This window comes from Callithrix jacchus, chromosome 9 (genome assembly GCF_049354715.1).
Source record: "Callithrix jacchus isolate 240 chromosome 9, calJac240_pri, whole genome shotgun sequence".
NCBI lineage: Eukaryota > Metazoa > Chordata > Mammalia > Primates > Cebidae > Callithrix > Callithrix jacchus.
This window is the reverse complement of record NC_133510.1, coordinates 24,369,514-24,380,373: the sequence shown is the minus strand read 5'-3', so window position 1 is coordinate 24,380,373 and position 10,860 is coordinate 24,369,514. Positions and strand designations below refer to the sequence as shown.

Genomic DNA, 10,860 nt, shown 5'->3' with positions numbered 1-10,860 from the left:
AATTCTCCTGCCTCAACCTCACGAGTAGCTGGGACTACAGATGCATCCCACCACACCCAGCTAATTTTTTGTACTTTAGTAGAGACGGGGTTTCACCATGTTGGCCAGGATGGTCTCAATCTCTTGACCTCATGATCCACCCACCTCAGCCTCCCAAAGTGCTTGGATTACAGGTATGAGTCACAGCACCTGGCCTCCTCTCTTTCTTTTTGTATAAAAATTATTATTTCTTTTGGTAATAACACACTATTTTAAAACTAAGATAGTGCTTGAGACATTTTCCAGATTTTGCACCTGATAAACTGAAACTACCCAGATCATAAACTGGCTTATCTGATCTTGTGGCTCCCACCTAGGACCTGACTCAGCATAAGAGGACAACTTCAACTCCCTAGGATTTCATCTCTGACCCAATCAGCACTCCTGACTCACTGGCCCTTAGCCACTAAATTATCCTAAAAACTCTGATCCCTGAATACTTGGGGAGGCAGTTACAGGAGCACCAGGGTTTCCAAGTGGGCACTAGGAAGTGGGGAGGACATGGGAAGACAGGTGTAGAAGGGCAGTAGAAATGTAACCACCCATCGGGTTCACCTTGCCTACTGGCTAGACAGAGCTGATTTATTAAGACAGTGGAATTGCAATAGAGAAAGAATAATTCATGCAGAGCCAACAATGTGGAAGATCAGAGTTTTATGATTTCTTAAATCAGTCTCTGAGAATTCAGGGATTGGGGTTGTTAAGGATAATTTAATATAGTTTCAAAGTTAAACTACAAACTAAGTTCCTCCCAAGTTAGTTCAGCCTACACCTGGGAATGAACGAGGACAGTTTGGAAGTTAGAAGTGAAATGAAGTTGATTAAGTCAGATTACTTTCACTGTAATAATTTTTTTAGTGTTAATTTTGCAATGGACGTTTCAATCAAGCCCTGCCTTAGTTGTCCTCTACCAGACCCAGCCTTTTTCACAATGTCTCATATATCGGATTTTTCTTCTTCACTAGTCATTTCACCCAAACTCACTTGTGTTCTATTCCCTACAATCTTGGCCCTCTGGCAGGAATAAACCAATGAAGGGTTTCTAGTTGACTTATTTAACTCAGAAATAAATTAAGCTAGGAAAAAGTTAAATGGCCTTTCTAAACAATGCAAATCAGTGTCTAGAAAAGTTATGGATCCCTTTGGGGAAGAGATACATAGCTTTCATCATGATTGCATGTTAGTGATCACAATTTTTAGCTGGCTTTGTGCTCCTTTTCCATCACACCTCTTCAGAAGAGTTCTTTATAATCCCCTTCTTCACTTATTCTCCTCCCATTCTCTCTTGAACCCACTGGGATAAGTCTGTTTTTCTCTTTCTACCACCTCACCAAAAGTGCTCTTTCCAAGGTCACTATGATCTCCACTTAACTGAAATCAAGGGGAAAAGTGGCTCCCATCCCCAGCCCTATCTCTGGTTGGTTGCTTCCCTCTGAGAGCAGCTAGCTTGGCTCCCACTTCTGGGACAGTATGGGGGTTGGGGGTGGTCACAAGGTTAGGCTTCAGGTGGAAAATGCCTGGTCAGCTGGCCTCAGGGAGAAACTGGGCTAAGTCACTGAGAAGCTGCAACTTCGGTATTTAAACCCTGGCATGGGAGCTGAGTGTCAGGAGCACAGAGATCACAAGGGAGGTATAGGAGGAGAAGCCATGGGAGAGTGTGCAGAGCCAGACTGGACAGGGAACTATTGAGTCACACCAGCCCAGAATGTCTCCCTCACCTCCAACCCCACCTCTGCCCTGCAGAAAACACACATACACACGCACACGCATACAAAAGCCATAGCTAGTGCACCACTTCCTCCATTTGAAATTAAAAAAAAAAAAAAACATTGGTTTTTCCGTTACTCTACTTTCATCATGGAAAATAAAACATGATAAAGAAATTGAACTTCCTGTGGTTCTACTGAATATATTATCAAATATGGTCATGGAAAAAACCCTAGGATGTACTTCAGGTTATTCCTGTATGCACAATGTCATTAAATCCATGAACCTGCACAGTTGACTGTAAGCCAAAAGGCCACTTGAAATGTTGTAAAATGATTATAAAAAGCACCCCACCACTTGGAGGGGTGCTTCCTCATACTGTGTGAAGGACACCACACACAACAATGAAGTAGTCTGCCAGAGGTTTGGCCTGAGACCGTACACAGGGATGAGATCCTTTTAGTTAGCCTAGTACTGCTGTACTGGCCTGTATGTACATGGGGTCCTTCAACTGAGACCTTGAAAGGCAAGCCAGCCACGTCATGTGTGTAGATGGGGCACAGGAATCTGAAACAATGGTAAAATAAAACTATTTGTGTCAGATACAGCTGTTAAAGTAGTAATGAGGCTAGGGGCCTTAACTTTCCTAAGGCATACCTTCCTAGCTCCCTCTGTCCTGCAATTGTGTGTGAAACCTATATCCTTGATGATTATTTTTTGCAATTTATTCTGGATTAAAAAATAAATATAAAAAGCAAACACACACACACACACACACAGCTAGTTCACTTCATAGGGAATAATCTCAGTGTTAAATCTCTCCATATCTGGGAAGAAATCCTCAGGCCCCCTAAGCTTACAAAATGTAAGGTGGGGTTAGGAAAGTGGTTAATTATGAAATCTTGACCTCTTAGGACTGGAAGGGCTTCTCTGACTGCTCAGAAGGGAAGTGACTTTTCTAAGAGCAGCCAGTACACAGGCCAGGGGATTATGGGATTACTGGTTGCCTGGTGGTAATCCTTGGCTCTTATTCTCTCTAGGACCCTGGGCCAGCTACTCCACTTTTTTGTACCTCAGTTTTATTTTCTGTAAAATGGGCCGAAAATGTAGCTGTCATACATGCACAATTTTGTTTTGCTTTGACATTTGCCTAAAGGCTCTGCAATCAGAGAGAGGTCAGAGTTTGTGAATTCATTGAAGAAGGACTACCTCAGGGACCACATAGAAAAGGAGTGCACTGGGTGCCTCTAATCATCTACACTCTATAGACTTAGAGGGACAGACTTCTGGTGACTGTGCTTAAGTGATGTTCAGACCGTTTTAGTGGGTATAATCAGGATTTCCAGAACTCTCTTTAGCTGAGAAACAAAATTCCTGAGACTGCTAACCCACGACCCAGTGGAACAAGAATCAATTACTAAGGACCCATTGAACTCATGAGAGAAATTTTATTATGGCTGTTTGGAATACTGCTGATGTTGTCTTAGAGTTTGATTTTCTGGATGTATAATGAAGCTCTTTCTCTTTCCTCTTAAGCTATCTGTAACTATCAGCAGTCTAGTAGATTCTTTTGGAAACTGAAATAAAATATTTTTAAGTATCTGATTTTTACTGTCTGTCCTCCCATGTCTCCGAATTCAGAAGTTTTTTCATAACAATATAGTTACTTGCAAACAAAAAACCCAAGAAAATGAAAAAGAAGAAAACTCAGAAGACAACAGTGAGTTAGTCTATCTGTTATTCTGCTCACTTCCAGAATTACTCCTGTTATATGTACCATATGTGAATTTTATCTGTTATAAACCTTATGGTTAAGAGATTATCAAGCTCAGGAGGCCCTCTATTTGACAAAGTTCATTAGTAACCCAGAACCAAGAAAAAAAAAAAAGGCAGACAATAGATGTCAGCAAAGAGTCCTGATGAATGAATATCACAAAACCTGGACATTATGAAAGAGAAGGAAAATAAAGGGTTTTCCAAGTTTGTTTTTCCAAAGAAGAAGAAGCAGGAGCTAACCACAAGTGCTACTGCAACATTTATAACAAGAAAGCCTTATCTGACTTTTATGAGGTTCAGTATAATGCTCAAGCTGCATATTTCAAACTCTTGCCATCAGATTCATCTAAGAAGACAAAAGCTCCATTGCCTCTGAACCTGCAGTCCCAGAGTGCCCAACATGAACTTGCCTACATCTGTGGGGGAGCAGCTTCTTACGTAGTGAATTCCAAAAATGTTGCTGAAATCATGAAGTGGCTATGCTCATGCTGGCAAGTGAGACCTCTATCTCTGATTGCCCAAAAATGTCTAATGAAGCTATAACACCACTACAATTTGGAATAGACACTTAATTCAGCATTGAAGAGATATAGATAAGATGAACCGAGTGCAATGCCAAAAGATAAGGACAAATACGCGCCCCCCTCTCCAAAAAAGATCCTGATTCAGTTCTTAGCAATAATACCAGACATTCCTTACAAAACTCCAAGAATCTCAAAGTTGTTGGGTGCAAACAAAGAGACTTATGAAATTTAATAAGTATCTATCCAATTAACACAGGAAATAATAAGAACAATGGGGTGAGGAGGACAGAGACCTATGTAATAATGTTGTCATGGAAGTTGGCAGATGATCAAAGTGTCAGGCATGTAAAACTGATTGGTAAGATGTTCCAAGAAAATTACTCTAATTGTTTCATCAATTTTGAATCAAAAATTAAATCAACTCAAACTAAAAAAAGAAAAAAAAGGCAAAAGTCACAGTATAATGATGCTCTTTTTACTCCTTTGGAAGGGATTGATAAAATTACAGCTACTTCTTGTATAAAGAATCATCCATTTTATAGATGACTACAAATTCAATCCTAAACTTTCAAATAAAATTAAAAGAAAATATGTACTGAGAACTGGATCAAACTCTCACCTGGGAAGGAAGCGTCAGGCACACAGTGCACTGCGGATGGCTGAAAGTGCATTGACTGATCTTCTGAAACCTACTCCTGAATGAATGACAGAGACTGGTACAACTCCACTTGTGCTAAATTTGGATACATGAAAAATATTTTGGAGTTAAAACTTAGATTGATGCTTTCAAATCTACATAAAAATCAACTTTCATTTTTTTCCTTGCAAAAGCAGAAAAGACAAAAGGACATTGGCACCTGCCAAAAGTGGCAATGAAAGGGGATAGTTTCCTTACCCCTTTGCAGGAGTCACAATGGGGTCGGCTTCTTTATTCAGCTCACAGCTCTCAACCCCTTATAGGACGTGGAGCTCAAAGGTGAGTGGGTGTAGGGGCCAGGACAAGGGCTTCTGGGTGCCAGCAGAAGTAGAACTCTGTGCTGCCCAATGACAGTGTCTGGGGTGTTCCCATGACCCCCAAAGCCCCAGAGGGTGTTACAGTGTGGTCTTTTAGTTTTTCCATCCACAGATGGCTTAAGTGTTTTAACAGCTCAGTGGAAGTTCAGGGTGACAGCCTTTTGGACCTGCCTTCTTGGTACCCAAGTTCTTGTTTAGTGTCCAGGGAGAATCAGGTCATGTGAACAAATTGAAGGGGGTGAATGTGGAGGATTTTATTGAGGGGTGGAAATGGCTTTCAGCAGGATGGAGAGCTGGAAAAGGGGTGGAGTGGGAAGGTGGTCTTCCCCTTGGAGTTTGGCTGTCCCCAGCCAAACTCTTCTCTGAGGTCCCACCATCAAGCTATCCTCCTGAGGTCAAACTGCATCTCTCTGACATCTGGCTGTTTGTCTCTTATATAAAATAACTAACTTTCCTACACAAAGTAATTAAAAAAGAAAACTAATGATGACATTAGTCAGAAATCTGTAGACATCTCTACTCCTCCAGTAACTCTAAAAACTGGATCTTCTAATGAGTTGGTAGCACTAAATCTGAAGATTGAAAGTTTTCTATTCTGTTTCTTCTCTTTTTACTCTTACTTTAGTGGAAAAGTCTTTCAGTAAACTCAGTGAAGGTATATCTGCCAAGGTTCCACTCAGCAGAGAGGAAGAAAAGACCTGTTCTATACTAAACTAGTAGACAACCCAGAAAACTTATGATAAACAGAAATCCTAATTACTGTATCCAACTGCCTGACCATCATTCATTTTTAAGAAATAAACTTCTTTCATATTCCAAAGTTCTCGCCCAAAAGAGATCTGACAGTTTTCTGACTGCAATCCATTCTGAAAAAATTGCTACTAAATTGAATAGAATAAAGTTATTGTTCCTATGAATACAATATCTATGAATAGACAATCAAGACTTATGTCCCTTAAGGCACAGGACAGCTATAAATGTTCTGCCTCCATTGTGCTAACTTCATATTACTGGAATATATTTATAAAAATATATATATATGTATATATATATATATATATACACACATACACATTCTTAAGCTAATTTGTGCTAGGTTATTTATTTTCATGTTTATAATAATCGCATTTGTTTCCACTTATATTGTAAAAACTAGCTTGTTCTTAGCTCCCCAAACACACATATTTGTAAATAATGTATATTTTAAACATTTGGAAGAACAGATAAGCAAAGTTGGAGCCATTAGGCTATTTCTTAACAAAACAAGTTTTTTTTTTTTTTTTTTTTTTTAATGGGGCAGGGCGTGGAGTGTTGTAGAAAACACTGAAGTTACATTAGAGCTTCCACAGAAATGGATTCTTTTCCCTAGTGAGGAATGGTGCTGGGGGCAGGGGTGGCTGAGGGCCACTCTGACTGCTCCAGGTCACAAAGAGACAGGCTGCTTGTTCTGCAGCCTCGGGCATTGAACCCACTGGTTTCCAAGCCAGCCTCTAGCATTGGGTGGTGCACATGATCAGAAAGTTTTAAAATATACACTATGATGACCCACATTTTGGCATTTGCATAACTGGCAGGTGTTGGGATTGGTACTTAAAAGGAGATGGATTTGGATCCCAAAAGTTTGATATAAAATATTTCCGAGGGATCTAAGCAAACTTGCTTGTATAAAGCCTCTCTGATTGGCAGGAAACAGCAGGGGAGAAGAAATCCGAAGCAAAACGTACAACTTAGAAGCAAAAACACGAAGGGGACTGTATCTAGTGGGTTACATCTAGGGGTTTTCCCCACAACAGATTGTTGACCAGTTTCCTCGAGGATTATTGTTTCTGTTTGGCTTGGGTAGTAATTCAGAAAGTGATGTTTTCCTTTATGGAAAAAAAAAATCAAAACTGAAATAAGTGTTTTCCCATCATGAAGATAATGCTAAGTTTAATGGCTTATCCGGCATTTGAAGTCCTCCCATGTCCATATTGTACGGTCAGCAGGGCAGCCTGCAGCTAGACCGCATTCCTTTGAAGGAGTTGGTCCAGTAATTGCTTTTTGAAGACTTTGGCACGGAGTCCGTTACTTTGTAAGATCACCCTTTTTTTCCCCTTGTTCTTCTTTCTTCTTTTTAACTTCCGGCAAGTTATTATAGATTCTCTTAGATCGCATATGCATCTCCTTCTCTGAATGCACCGTTCTATGGCTTTAAACAAGTTATCACTCAGAGGATGGGGAACCGTGAACTGCTTCTTGCTGGTGCGGATGGGAAGGAGGTTCTGCTTCTGCCTCAGGTCGTCCTTCTGCTGGGCTTTCCTCTTCTGGGCCATGTGTTCGAGCTTTTTCAGCCGTTCTTGTGAGCAAGAAATGAACTGAGGCTTGTGAACTTCCAGGGCTTCTTGCAAGGTCAAGGATCTTGCAGGCATTTGCTGAGGCTCAGAACAGTCTTCAGACAGGCCAGGGCTCCCTGCTCCCTTGGAGAGTGCTGGCGAGGGTGCTGCTGAGGAGGGCTCAGGCGTGGCGGGGGTCCTCACTCTTCTTACATTCCTTTATTTTTACAACCAAGTCACAGCATGTGTAATCTCCTGCCCTGTAACTCCAGCCAGGAATGTGAATGGACAGTTGGTTGGCATGACCGCTCGCATGACAATGAGCCTCATGGTCCTTTATCCCTTTCCTTACAGTGACCTGGTTAGTTCCCACGTCTGCAAATTGCGTGTTTTCCAATAGAAAAGAATCACTCCAAGGACACGTGCCAGTCCCCAAATTCACCCGCCCCAATGATGGGGTTTCCTTCAAGCGACTTTCTTGTAAACCTAGGTTCCAGCGCTGGCCTAGGAGGTCCTGGTCTCCCTCCACTAGCTTCTGCTTCGGGGCTGCGCTTATTGGCTCTCCGTTCACTATGTCATCTACTCCATCTGCTGTTAATCTGTGGGAACTACAATTGAGGCTGAGCGACAGGACGGATCTGTGCATTTTGGGGCTGGCAATTTGAGGTTGCCCAAAGGGAATGGAGAGAGACTTGTCTCCGTAATAGATGGAAGTTGGACACTGCTGAGACACCCTGAGGTGGACACAGAAACTGAACACCAGCGGGCTCTTTCCTGACAGTGGGGTGTCTGGAGAAAAACTGGTCTGTCATCCGCATGGGTGACCCAGGCCTTGCGTCTCTCACACAACCCTACGGAGGCCTCAGGAACCTTCAGCCGCACCTCCGAGCTGTTTCTGGAGAACTCTGTGCAGGCAAAAGCTCTCTGGTACTGGCCTGCATGGGGGCCATTGGTCAGAGCTGGGGGCGCCTGGAACAGAGTGTCCTCAGCCCGGCACTTGGGGCACAGAGAGTCCCCAACAGTCCCCCACACCAGGGCGCTGACTGGGGTGCCCACCTACCTGGCTGTGATGGTAATGGATGAAAAACCTCTGCGGGGGCCTTGACAGGGGCTCTCCTCTTTGGGTGGCAGTTCCGTCCCAGGTTCTCGCTCATCTGACGGTGTTGGGATTCCTAATCTGTCCAGAGGGAACGCAAATGCCCTGTGAATGTTGACTCCGCTGGGTTTAGCCAGAGATTGCTTGGTGTGATATCCATGAGACTGAGCCATCGCACATGGCAGGGGCAAGGAGGTTCTGTTTTCTCTTGACTTATTCTTATTAATCATCCAGGAGATTACTATGAATGAAATCATTTTTGTGTTTTGTAATGCCACGGTCTCCTTGGTGAAGTCAGATTTCGCCTCTGTAACATCAGACTGGAGATTTTTAAGGGCAATTTGATGGCTTGTACTGTGATAGTTGTCCTGTAATCCTAATTTGTGAGTTCCACAATGGAAACACAAGGGCTGCAATGAGGGATACCGGGGTAGCTCTGCTGGAGTGCAGCGAGACCAGGCTCCCTGAAGAGCCACCTGAAAGGCGAGAAGGAAGGAAGCCACTGGCCAAGAGAAGGCGAAGGGTGTTCCAAGCAGGAGCAATTGCCTGGGTAGCCTCCTTGAAGCAGAAAGGACGTTGGTGAGGCTGAGGACCAGAAAGAGAACAGTGAGACTGGAGCCGGTGCCTGTGCGGCAGTGGCCTATTTATTTATTTATTGAGACAAGGTCTCACTGTGTTGCTCAGGCTGGAGTGCAGTGGCATAATCATGGCTCACTGCAGCCTCAGCTTCCCAAACTCTGGTGATCCTCTCCCATCAGTCTCCTGAGTAGCTGAGACCATAGGCATGTGCCACTATTCCTGACTAATTTTTGTATTTTTTTTTGTAGAGACAGAGATTGCCATGCTGCTAAGGCTGGTCTTGAAATTTTGGGGTCCAACAATCTACCTGGCTTGATCTGTTAAAGTGCTTGGATTACAACTGTGAGCCAACAAGGGCAGCCTGTCCTAGGTCTTTTAATGTCAAAAGAACACTCACCAGTATATTTATTTAATTTTTGTTGCCATTTCTTTTTCTTAAAACTGGAATATCCTGCTTTAAAACTTTAAGACAAAGTGTAAATGACTTTCTTTTTTAATGAGAAATAATCACCTTTTGTCAATTTTATTTGCTGATTTGTTGACTTGCATATTCTACAGTGGAGACCTCAACATAGTCTACGTATTGTGTTTCAGTAGCTAGGTGAACATATATATGATACATATTTTTTACCCTAATGTAAAAAATATCCATATGTTCACCTAGCTACTGAAACACAATACATAGACTATGTTGCATAAAATAAGCTTTAATTATGTCATCTGCAAAGACAACTTGACTTCCTCTTTACTCTTTAATTAGAGACATTTATAAGTTATGTCAAAGCCTATTTCATGCTGAAAGAAGGAGCTAAAAAACTAGTGATGTTACACAATGTGTTAACATTTATTTTCAATGATGAATCATTTAGTTTACAAGATGTATCTTATATATTCGTTATGTATTGCCAAATAAGAGTCATATTTATGTTAAGTTCATTGTACTTTAGTGTTTTATTAACATGAAATACTTAATTTTTACATCTTTGGAATCTGATTGCACAAAGAGAATTTCCAATAAATATTTTCTGTATATAATTATGAATGACACTTTCTTCACAAATATTCCACATTCTATGTGCCAAGGCCTTAAGCAATTTCTTGTGAAAATGTTGCTGTATTGCCAGTTATTTCAAACATTTTTATATAGAGAGGAGTAGGGATTAATTTATGTTTTTGTTTTTAAACTTTTATTTTAAGTTCACAGGTACATGTGCAGAATTTGCAGGTTTGTTACATAGGTAAACAGATGCCATGGAGATATTTTTTACAGATTATTTTATCACCCAGGTATTATGCCTACTATCTATTTTTTTTATTCTCCCACTCCTTTCACCCTCTGCTATTCAATAGGTCCCAGTGTTATTCCCCTCTATGTGTCCATGTGTTCTCTTCATTTAGCTATCAATTATAAGTGAGAACACGTCATATTTGGTTTTTCATTCCTACAATAGTTTGCTCAGGTTAATGGCCTTCAGTTTCATCCGTGTCCCTGCAAAGGACATGATCTTGTTCCTTTTTATGGCTGCATAGTATTTCATGGTATATATGTACCACATTTTCCTTATCCAGTCTATCATTGATGGGTATTTAGGTTGATTTAGTGTCTTTGCTATTGTGAATAGTGCTGCAATGAACATATGTGTGCATGTGTCTTTATTATAGAAAAATTTATATTTCTTTGGGTATATATCCAGTAAAGGAATACCACTGTTCATAGTAATGCTGTCTCTAGATCTCTGAGGAATTGCTATTTGTATTCCACAAAGGTTGACTCCCACTAACAATGTAAAAGCATTCCTTTTTCAACACAACC

The 10,860-nt window shown here is 41.3% G+C and overlaps 1 pseudogene; it reads right to left on the bottom strand.

Moving 5' to 3' along the window:
- Nucleotides 1-7,057: 7,057 nt before the first annotated feature.
- LOC100394044 ((E2-independent) E3 ubiquitin-conjugating enzyme FATS pseudogene) lies at nt 7,058-10,549 on the bottom strand (annotated as a pseudogene).
- Between the last annotated feature and the right edge of the window lie 311 nt (nt 10,550-10,860).